Source organism: Sus scrofa, chromosome X (assembly GCF_000003025.6).
Source record: "Sus scrofa isolate TJ Tabasco breed Duroc chromosome X, Sscrofa11.1, whole genome shotgun sequence".
In the NCBI taxonomy this organism is placed as follows: Eukaryota; Metazoa; Chordata; class Mammalia; order Artiodactyla; family Suidae; genus Sus; species Sus scrofa.
The window spans coordinates 28,682,366-28,694,541 of NC_010461.5; the positions used below are offsets into that span (position 1 = coordinate 28,682,366).

The following is a 12,176-nucleotide window of genomic DNA, read 5'->3' on the forward strand; positions in this document are numbered from 1 at the left end:
ATAATAAAATTCATGATAAAAAGAAAAAGCATTTATTTATACATGAAAAACACTTAACAATTTAATCTTTTAAACATTAAGTTACTTCTTTTAAGATGCTTATAGCATAGTTAGCAGAAAACTATCACTACAATCTTGGTATAAGTAGAAAACAGTGCTCAAAATATGTACAGTAGAAAATTGACAGAACACTATAAACCAACTATAATAAAAAAATTAAATAATTAATAATATGTAATTATTTTACCTAGAGTCTAATAGGGAGAAAGAAAAACAAAAAGTCAGGTGTTTACAAGACATTTCAGATACACTGAAAACTAGTTCAGCTTTCTGGCCAGCAACAATACTAAATATACCTATGCAAATATATATCATGTATTCAATCCCTAAATAATGGTAAGTGAAAGTGATGTTGATTCTGAAAAGTATTGGATTGACAATATGAAACAATGAAAAATATATTTAACAAATACTTATTGAGTTACTACTTTTTACCAGCCCAGTTTTTGACTATATATACATTCTAGTCTTTGAAGATACAGTGGTAAATAAATAAGCTCAGACACCTATTTTCACAGAACTTTGATTTTAATGGGGAAACAAAATTAAAAACAGGTAATTTCAAAGTGCTCAATTTTCCACCTGCCAAGTTATCCCTAACATCTAGTTCTTGTTGCTCCTTTGTATAAAAAGCAAAACAAACAGACAGACAAAAATAACTGCCTTCTATAAACGGGGCTTTGGCCGAGGCAGCTTAATAGGAATGGGAACTCCATAGTGTTAAGACCATATATTCGGATAATGCCTGAAAACAAATGCACATAAACTGGTGGGTAAATGTGAATTAAATGGAAATTCTCAACCAATCCTGACTTTACAAGTTTCTAATAAACCACCTATATATTGAATGTTTTTAAACTAAATATCACATATCTTCTACGTACAGCAAATCAAAGTGTTCTATCTTTAAAATTTCAATTCCAAAATGCAACAAATTTTCCAAACTCTCTTTTCCAGCTACTCACTGAGTTTGTACCCCCATTCAAATATATTCATTTCAAAAAAAATAGCCCTGACCATTTAAAACCTTAGAACTACTTTTCGATACATGTCTCCTAAAACCAGGAGAATAGAAGCTAGCTTGACCTAACAAATGGAAGTTAATCAGTCAGTGTGGGAGTCTATTGATGGAGAAATATTTGTACTTTCTTACAGTTCTCTCTACATGCCTATTATGGAAAGAACCATTGGAGTTTCCATTTGAGAAGGAAGTATTTTGGCTCAGTGACATTTAACTCTGCTTCCTTAATTGTCGCCTGCTGCTTTTGTGCTTTGATTTTGATCTAACCAAATTGACTTATTTTTTTCCTACTGCTAGAAAAAGTACAGTAAATTTTCTAAGTAACCACATGTAATATCTTTACTAACACAACATATTCTATTTCTACCCCCTCATTCTCTATAGAGCTAGAAATGATTTATTAACTAGAGCTAGTTAATAAATAATGAAGTCAGAATGAAGATGCTCATTTCATCTGACACAAATTTCACTGGTTACAGTGTTTTCTGGTATGATTTGGGATATGAAAATATGCCTGAGGTGTATGGGTAGTTTCGAGGTAAGGCCGTCAGTACTAACTAGCTTAAGGCATAAACTGTATATAAAATCAATCTTTACTGTAACAAGCATTTTTAAAATGTGTCAATTTTATATCAAAGAGCTTAGCCTGTTGAATTAATAATACATTGACCAAATTATGGTTCTGTCCTTTATAGATAAGAGATTGTGGTAAAGTTAACTAACTTCCCATATATCCTATATTTTATCTGCAAAATGAGTCATATTATCCCACAGATAGCTAGTGATGACCCTTGAGAGAGAAAATGAATGTTCAGAGTAAATACTCAGTAGACTTTATCCATTATTTGTCATGGCTTATTTCAATTGAAACATAATTTTAATTTGAGCGTTTGCCTGAATTTACCCACTTACCAAATATTTGTGGGGTGCTTACCATGTGTAGCATATGACATCAATTTACTTGGGAATGAATCATTTTTACAATTAGATTGCCCCATCTCCTAACTCATAGGGTAGAAACTGATGGATTATGGGGCAAGCTGAAGAAAAACAACAGAGGTGAATCTCTCCAACATGAAACATTTCTTATGGAGGAGTGATGAAGGCATGATAGTGAATAGGATCGATAGTACCATGGAAGCACCAGGTACCATATGCAGCATCAGAAGAAGGGGTACAGTGCTTAGCAAAATGCCATCACAGACAAGCTTCATAAACAAATGGCAAGATAACTGATGGTCAAAGAGGTTTTCTTGAACTAATTCATAGTTTTGTAGTTTTCTAACTGAAAACTGGACTCAGTGGTCAAACAGTATGCATTTGTGTAGTTTCTAAGCACTAGAAGTATGCTGAGGAAACACAAAATAAACAAGGGAAAAACTTCCATACAGTTTCAAATCATACAGACATGTTCTGCTTTTGACAGTAATAGTAAAATTCTATTTGCATATGAATTTAGGGTTTCTAAATTCTATCTATGTAATTAGGGGTCCCCAGTTACACACACAATAATATGCATGGATGATAAATACATTTTCATGTGAAAAAATGTAAATCAGAACTTTGCAAAAGTGAAGGTAATCATATGTGAAACAATAAATGGAGAAAGGTACAAGTGAAAAAGAGAAAAAGCATTAGAAAGCATATAACAAGTAAATACCAAGACAATAAGAGGGAATCTTTTATACAGAAGAATATAATCAGTGGTGTGGGGAGTTCCCACTATGGTGCAATGGGTTAACAATCCTACGGACTGCAGTGACTCGGGTCGCTGTGGAGGTGCAGGTTCAATCCCCAGCCCAGGGCAGCAGGTTAAAGTACCTAGCATTGCTGCAACTACAGTGTAGGTCAGATTCAATTCCTGGCCAGGGAACTTCCATATGCTGCAGGTGTGGCCATTAAAAATAATAATAATAATATAATCAATGGTGTTAAAAGATTGATAAAACATAACTCAAGTGGCTGGTTTTTCATAGAAATTATACATATACTCAATAAGAACAGAGTATATAATTTTGAATATTGAATAGAAGTGTGTGCGTGTGTTTGTGTGTGTATGTGCTGACAAATACTGCATAAGTGGAGGTATAAGGTGGGTAAAGGATCATGGTAGCTGCTGAGAGAGCTAGGCTATTTTCTGTGATCTTGTATACGGTATTCGGATTGCAGCTCTCTGAAAAAAAATCCCCCTTGTCTTTCCACTACAAATCACAGATACTGGCACCTATGCTCATCCACTTGTTCTCTCCTCCTCTTAAATTCTCATTTCAGAGTGTTCCTATTTCACTTAAGGCAAATCTCTCTACTTGTACTTATCACTTGATTTCTATTGAATTCTCAGTTTTTCCTTAGCCTACAGACATGCTTTCCTAAATCCCACTTGAAAGACAAAGCAGATTACAAAAACAACAAACTTTGGTATGCTGGTCAACCAGTTCTCAAAACAAACAAACATAAAAACAAAGACAATAACAACAAAATTCCTCATATGCAGTGACCACCCATATCCATGGGGTAAATCCTCCTACCATAGCTGACTTAAAGTTGCCAATATTTTAACAATCTGCTGGCATATCCTAAATTTAACAATCAGCTCTCACAAGCCTGTAGGATCTGGCTCCTCTTTTACTTCTGTTTCCCTTCACATAAAACATTTCAAATGTTTCAGCTATGTTCTTTGTAAGGACTTTCCCTCTATCACTCCCTGTTTCATTCAACTTATATTTACTTAGCATCTTACATATGCCAAGCCCTGTACCAGAAGCTGGGGATGAATGAATACAACAATGAGCATAGCAATGAATGCCCTCAAGAAGCCTAGACTTTAGTTGAGACACAGACATAAAATAAAATCAAATCTTTAGCAACTCAGATAGCAAGTTCTACAGAGTACAATGAAATTGATAGGGAGGGAATGGGCGTGGTCAATATTTTGAAGAGGATGGGCTGAGAAGGCATCTCTAGGTAATAACAAGGTAATCAGAGAAATGGCTTCTGCCTCTCTATTCCCCAAATGGCTACAATGGTGCCAAGCATAATGGGTGTTTCTCTATCTCCTTATTCTGTACCTCCTTAAGTAGCACTCTTTCATTCTTAAACTGCTTTGTTTTCCCTGGATTCTCAAACACTACATTTTTCAGGTTTTCTAGGCATTTAGCCACACTTTCTCAGACCTTCTTTCTGGTGCAACATTCTTTCTCAGACCTTTCTCTCCCATTCCCTCCACTCCCTCTCTCTCTTTCTTCTCTTTCTTCCCACTTCCCTCTCTCTTAAATATTGTCTACATGGTAATAATTCCCAAATACCTACCCTTAGCTGAGACCTCTCTTCCCTCATGAGGTATCTCAATTTTTTTACATACAAAATAAGGCTCCCAGTTCCCTTCAAAACCATCAAATCACCACCTCGGAATTTGGCCACAATATTCATGCATTGTGTCAGACTGTAAACTTAGGAAGTGCCCTTGATTTTTCTTAGTAGTCCCTCATTTGATCCATTACCAAGCCTTGTCTTTTCTGCCTCTAAAAGGAATACAGAATACCTGCATGCACTCATCTTCATGTTCTCCTTTACTATTTCACCCAAGCCATGATCCTTGCCTTCGGGGTCTATTATATTCACATCCTAACTCTTTTCATGCCTTCCAGTTCGTTCTGTTTGCAATGGCTGGAATTATCTTTTTAAAAACACAAATTAAAGTGCAACATTCTTACACTTAAAACCCTTCAAACTTTCTCATTCATTTAGAATAAATCCAAACTGCTTTCCTATCCGACAAGGTTCCACATGCTCTAATCCTGCACACTTAGCTAATAGCAATCTAATGGCCTCTCTCTTGTCCACTACCTTTCAGACACATTGGCCTTGTTTTCATACCTGAAGTAACAAAGGCCCTTTTATACTACTTGCTGTTCTCATTACTTAAAACATTTTGCCTATATTTTTGCCTTTTTTTAATTTCCCCAATACATTTTTTTTCTATTGTACAGCATGGTAACTGTTACACATACATGTATACATTCTTTTTTCTCACATTATCATGCTCCATCATAAGTGACTAGATGAAGTTCTCAGTGCTACTCAGCAGAATCACATTGCTAATCCATTCCAAAGGCAATAGTCTGCATCTATTAACTCTAAGCTCCCAATCCATCCCACTCCCTCCTCCTCCTCCTTGGCAACCAGAAGTCTATTCTAAGTCCATGATTTTCTTTTTTACTCATCCATAAAAAAGAACACAATAATGTCTGACTTTTTGCATTTTTTATTCATTCTCATCCATTAGGTTTTAACTCAACTAGCACCTCCTCAGAGATGCATTTCTTAACCACTCAGTTTTAAGAAGCCCACTCCCTTTCCCTTTATTTCACATTGACTCATTTTCTTTATGTGATTTGTTATTCATTCTTTTGCTATTATTTGTCTCCCTACAATAATATAAGCCCTACAAGGACAGGAAATTTCTCCAAATTGTTTTACCACTTATTGACAAATAGTAGATGGTCCATATTTGTTAAATTAGAAAATGAAGGAGTTAATAGATAATTATGGCTGCTAGGAATAAAATTTTACTTTGGTGAAGTAAAATTGAATTGAACACAGAATAAGACATGTTGAAAACTGAAAACTGACTAAAAGGGGAGAAAGCACTATGACAAGAACAACAATAAAGGAGCAAGCAGTATTTATTGCTCTCCGAAATTATGTCAAAGAGATTCGGTTTGAAATTTAATTACCTTTCATCGAGCATCAATTATATATAAGGGATTTTACATTTACCCTTCTACACCCTAAGTTATGAATACTGTACAAAGTCATATAACTAGTAAATGATAGGCTGATTAAATCAGAAAAAAAAAGACTCCTGGGTCCACACCCAAGTTCTCCCATTCTATGATACTGGACAAAAGTAAACAGACTGGCCTTCAACTTCCTATTGTACCAGGGATTTTTTTTTTAAATTATTGATCACATTCTCAAAAAATGAGACTTGATTTGCATAACACTTCATGCTAGGAAAAGGATCATAGTTCTTAAGTAATAGGAAAAGAAGCATTCATTTCTAAATTAGAGAGCATTAGCAGGTTAATCAAGAAACCTATGAGTGATGATCATAAAGTTAGCACATTTTTAATTCAGATTGAAAATACTCAAGCTAATACTTAAGGCAGAGGAAAACTAATGTTTTATTCATTGTTTCTAAGCTTTGACAGAGATTCTGCAAAATAGCACAGTGTTTTGCATAGAATAGACATTCAAAAATTATTCACTGATAGCTACAGAAAGATTTGTTCAAGTACTTACTGACCAAAGGAATAAAAAGATAACTCCTTAGGACCTGGGTTAAGCAGATGTCTCAGAAATGTTGTACTAAGGGTCAGAATACATGTTGGGCTGGAAGAGTCAAGCAAAGGAAAATCTTGTCATCTCATTAAAAGTACGACCTAGTGGTGCATAAGGTCCTAGTGAATAATTACAATTATAAAAGCAGCTCTTTAAGTTGATATATAAGAATGAGAAAGGGATTCAGTTACATAACTGCTGTGTGTAAGTGCATGAATGTGTGAGATATAGATATATAAATACAAATGTCTTATTTGAAAAGCAATCCCTTTTGACTAGAAACTAGTAGTATCGAAGAATGGATAGAGAGAAGGAAAGGTTTTAATGCTTCTCATTTCTATTTTAATTGTTTGATGTTCATTTTACCCATTCACAATTTTTAAATTTCTTCTGTCTTTTCCAATGTCTGGACAAAAGTTAAAATGGATATGCTAAATACTACATAGCTAAGTTTCTTGACACAGGTTCTGGTTCTTGATTCTGAAATTCTAGCTTCTCTCAAATATCTCTCCTTCAAGTTGAATTCTACTAATACATTAATATGGGCCTGGCTCCTCCTGATGACTGCAAGCCTCATAGTTTGGTAACTCACTTGGTTACTATATCCTGCAAAGCCTGTTTCACAGCCACAACACCAGACCCTATTCAGCCTCTGATCTCAGACTGACCAAGTAGGCCCCATTTCTACTCTCCTCATGAGGTAAGAGCCTGTCCCTTGAAAAGAAATCTCTCCCTCAGAAGAAACAGGTCAGATTGGTATTTTTGGCTCCAATAGTTTTTTAGTTCTCCTTGATTTTTTCTTTTATTAGTTTGGATTTAATCTATCACTTTAAATAACTTTTATTATAAAAGCAATATATGCTTGTTATAGTAGAAAATTAAAATAGTACAGAAGTATTTAAGGGAACAATGAAAGTATCCTACATCTATACAATACTGCAGCCCCCTTATCTAGATATAAGAGTTCTCAGCAGAAGCTAGGATAGCTGTATATTCATCAATTCATCTATCCATCTGTCCATTTAGACACCCATGCATCTATTCATCTGCCTGTCTATCTAAGGAGACCAAATTACATATACACTATCTATACATTTACTTTTCTACATAAAATAAATTTAATAAATAAATTATTGTTCTAAAACTCATTGTCTCTATATAATTTTGGATAACTGACTAAATTTCTTCATGTCTTCATGCCTTCTTCTATAAAATGGAGCTAATCCTTTTGAAAGAATTTAGATATAAGTACTTAGAAAAACACCTATCAAAAAGCAAGTTTTCAGCAAAATACAGCTTAAAATATCTATGTATTAATATACATATGTACATACAATTTGAGCCTTAAAAAATCATTTTAGTAACACATAGATTTATCCATACATTTATTTATTCTAAAAATGTTTACTGGGCACCTGTCATAAGTCAAGGACTATTGAAGGATTATAGATTTAATAGACAGCAAAAGTTAAAAAAACATAAATCTGGACTCTGATTTTACGGAACCTATAGTCTAATCATAGAGCTATACCAGCCTAGCATTCAATATCTCCAGCATGAGATAATCCTGGAACTACTATAAACAGTGACCATCCTTATATATGTATCCTACATATGCATGAGTATTCCTATGTATCTAGTTCCTAAATGTAAAATATCAGGATCAAAGATAAGTACAATTCCATATTTTGAAAATTCCAAATTTCCTATATATAATTTTCCAAATGGTTCTTCTACCAAAGGAACATGAGGCCTCTTTCCAGGAACCCTTATCATCACAGGATATTGTAGTTGTTTTTCTTTAATTATTAGCAATGTTGAACTTATTTTTGCCTGGTTGTTTTCATTGGTTATTTGCAATTTTCTCAAGGAGATGTCTAGTTAATATTTAGCCACTATTTAAATACCATTGCAAAATATTTGTTCAAATTATTGCTGTTTTATCATAGTGAAGTCATTAATTCTTCATTCTCAGTATTATTGCCCTGTCTGTCATGTGTTTTGTTACTTTTTAATGGTGTCTTGCACTGTTGAAAATATTTTACTTTTTGTGTTGTTGAATCTATCAATGTTAATTTATAACTCCTGTGTTTTATGTCACCTTAGTATTATTAATATATTCTTCTACAGTTAAATATTTTTTATTTTACATACTCACATTAACTCATTATTATCTGAAAATTATTTAGTATTTATTGTGGAACTACATTATCACTACATTTTTTTTTTCCAAACAATGTTAAAGATTTTAATTTAACTTACTGGCTAACCTACTTTTTCTCTACAGATATGAAGTGCCATCCTTAAATATTAAATTTACCTAAATTAAAGGAACTTTTGTCAAAGTATCTATTTTATATCATTAAACTACATCTCTCTCTCAATGTTATTTTATGAAATCTACTAAAGCAGTTCAACTATTAAAAATAATTTCTTGACTATTAACATGCATTTATATTTAGACTAATTTTAGAATTATCTAGACAACTGCATCTGTCTTCCCTGTTGTATGATTTATATATAGTGTGTTCACCCCCACACATTACAGCCCTTCCTTCTCTGCTTGTGTCCCTATGTGGCTGATCCATTCACACTGCATCTTTTGGGATTATATGCTGGCTGCATTACAGTTGTATTCATGCAATGGAGAGGACCAGTTGGAAATTTTTCCTCCAGAATTTCTCTGCTTCAGATCTGCATCTTTTAGTAGATTACTCCTTCCAACAACTACATTTCCTAATATGTGGTTCTTCCTCCAGTAGTGCAGCTTTCACTGGACTCCATCAACCTCCCTCTAAGCCCTAGGGCTGGTAGTAACTGCTTGTTACTGTTCACACAAAGAAAGATAAATTAGATAAAAACAGAGATTGCCATACAAATATATGTGTATTTATATAACTATATTTGGACTGAAATTATTCTGAATGTATAAATTAACTTATAGAAAACTAGTAGTTTCATCATATATGTATATTTATTCATTTCCTCATGTTTTTATTTATGTACTTATAATTCAAATTTAAACTTTCTCTGAACAATGCTTATACTTTCCTGTGTAATTAATTCTAAGAAATCCACAGATCTTGTAACTGTTTTAAACAGGATTTTATTATTTCTTTACATTTTTAATTGTTAATATGCTTTTCATAAAGGACACAATTATATGGTTTTTAAATGATGATATCACATTCCACCTTTTCATATATACATATGTATGTGTGTGTGTGTGTGTATATATATCAGATTTCTCTTTTTGTTTTATAACATTTTCTACATTCTCCAGAACAATACTAAACACTAATAAGTAATGTCCTTGAATTACTTATTATTTTAATAAGAAATATTCTAGCATATCAAGATAAAAAAAATTCCTTCTATTCCTAAATTTGTAAGAACTTTTTCGCAGGACTCAATAATGAATTTTAGTAAAGGCCATTATATGTGTGTGTCTGTGTGTGTGTATATATTATATATATATATATATATATAAATATGCATAAATACACACATATACATACATACATAAACAGTATATCTATCTATCTATCTATATATATATATATATACTAATAGTTTTTTTTTTAAGTGGGAGAGTTGACAAGTTATGGTTTCCTAACCTAAATGAATTAGAAAAAGAAGAGCAAACAAAACTTAAAATCAGCAGAAGGAAGGAAATCATAAAGATCAAAGAGGAAATCAATAAAATAGAGATTCAAAAAACAATAGAAAAAAATCTATAAAAACAAGAGCTGGTTCTTTGAAAAGGTAAACAAAATTGACAAACCACTGGCTAGGTTCACCAAGAAGAGGAGAGAAAACACCAAAGGAAACAAAAAAGAAATGAAAAAGAAGTCACAGTGGATACTACAGAAACACAAAAACCATGAGAGAATACTGTGAACAATTATATGCCAACAAATTTGACAACGTAGAAGAAATGGACAACTTTCTAGAGACTTACAGTCTGCCAAAACTGAATCAAGAAGAAATAGATCAACTGAACAGACCGATCACTAGAAATGAAATTGAATATGTCATAAAAACACTCCCTACTAATAGAAGTCCAAGACCAGATGGCTTCACAGGTGAATTCTACCAGACACACAAAGAGGAACTGGTGCCCATCCTCCTTAAACTCTTTCAAAAGGTTGAAGAAGAAGGAACACTCCCAAAGACACTCTATGACGCCAACATCACCCTAATTCCAAAACTAGACAAAGACACCACCAAAAAAGGAAACTGTCGACCAACATCTTTGATGAACATAGACACAAAAATTCTCAACACAATTTTAGCCATCCAAATCCAATGACATATCAAAAAGATCATACACCACGACCAGGTGGGATTCATCCCAGGTGCACAAAGATGGTTCAACATACACAAATCAATCAAAGTCATATACCACATTAACAAAAGAAGTCAAAAACCACATGATCATCTCAATAGTTGCAGAAAAAGCATTTGATAAAGTCCAACATTCATTCATGATAAACTCACCAAAGTGGGTATAGAGGGAACATACCTTAACATAATCAAAGCCATTTATGACAAACCCACAGCAAATATAATACACAATGGAGAAAAGGTGAAAGTCTTCCCACTCAAATCTGGAACAAGACAAGGATGCCCACTCTCACCACTGCTATTCAACATAGTACTGGAAGTCCTAGCCATGGCAATCAGACAAACAAAAGAAATAAAAGGCATCCAAAGAGGAAGAGAAGAGATAAAACTGTCACTGTATGCAGATGACACGATAATATACAGAGAAAACCCTAAGGACTCAACCCAAAAAGTACTTGAACTGATTAACAAATTCAGCAAAGTAGCGGGATATAAGATTAACATTCAGAAATCAGTCACGTTTCTGGATATTAACAATGAAATATTAGAAATCAGTCACATTTATGGATACTACCAATGAAATATTAGGAAAGGAATACAGAAAATCAATACCTTTTAAAATTGCACCCCAAAAAATCAAATACCTGGGAATACACCTGACCAAGGAGGTAAAGGACTTCTATGCCAGAACTATAAAACTTTAATCAAGGAAATTAAAGAAGATGTAAAGAAATGGAAAAATATTCCATGTTCCTGGGTTGGAAAAATTAATATTGCAAAAATGGCTATAATACCCAAAGCAATCTACAGAATGGCCATTATTCATAAGTCCACAAATAACAAATGCTGGAGGGGGTGTGGAGGAAAGGGAACTCTTCTGCACTGTTGGTGGGAATGTAAATTGGGACAACCACTATGGAGATCAGTATGGAGAAACATTAGAACTCTATACATAGAACTATCATATGATTCAGCAATTCCACTCTTAGGCATATATCCAGACAATACTTTCCCTGAAAAAGACACATGCACCCGCATGTTCATTGCAGCACTATTCACAATAGCCAAAACATGGAAACAACCCAAATGTCCATTGACAGATGATTGAATTAGGAAGATGTGGTATACAGACACAATGGAATACTACTCAGCCATAAAAAAGAATGAAATAATTCCATTTGCAGTGACATGGATGGACTAGAGACTCTCATCCTGAGTGAAGTAAGTCAGAAAGAGAAAGACAAATACCATATGATATCACTTATATCTGGAATCTAAGATAAGGCACAAAGGAAACTTTCCACAGAAAAGAAACTCATGGACTTGGAGAACAGACTTATGGTTGCCAAGGGGGAGGGGGAGGGGGAGGGAGTGGGGTGTTTGGGGAGCTTGGGGTTAATAGATA

At 33.7% G+C, this 12,176-nt stretch overlaps 1 protein-coding gene across 14 annotated transcripts in view; it reads right to left on the minus strand.

Moving 5' to 3' along the window:
• Nucleotides 1–12,176, minus strand: part of DMD (dystrophin) — a 2,622,506-nt gene that overhangs the window by 1,654,143 nt on the left and 956,187 nt on the right.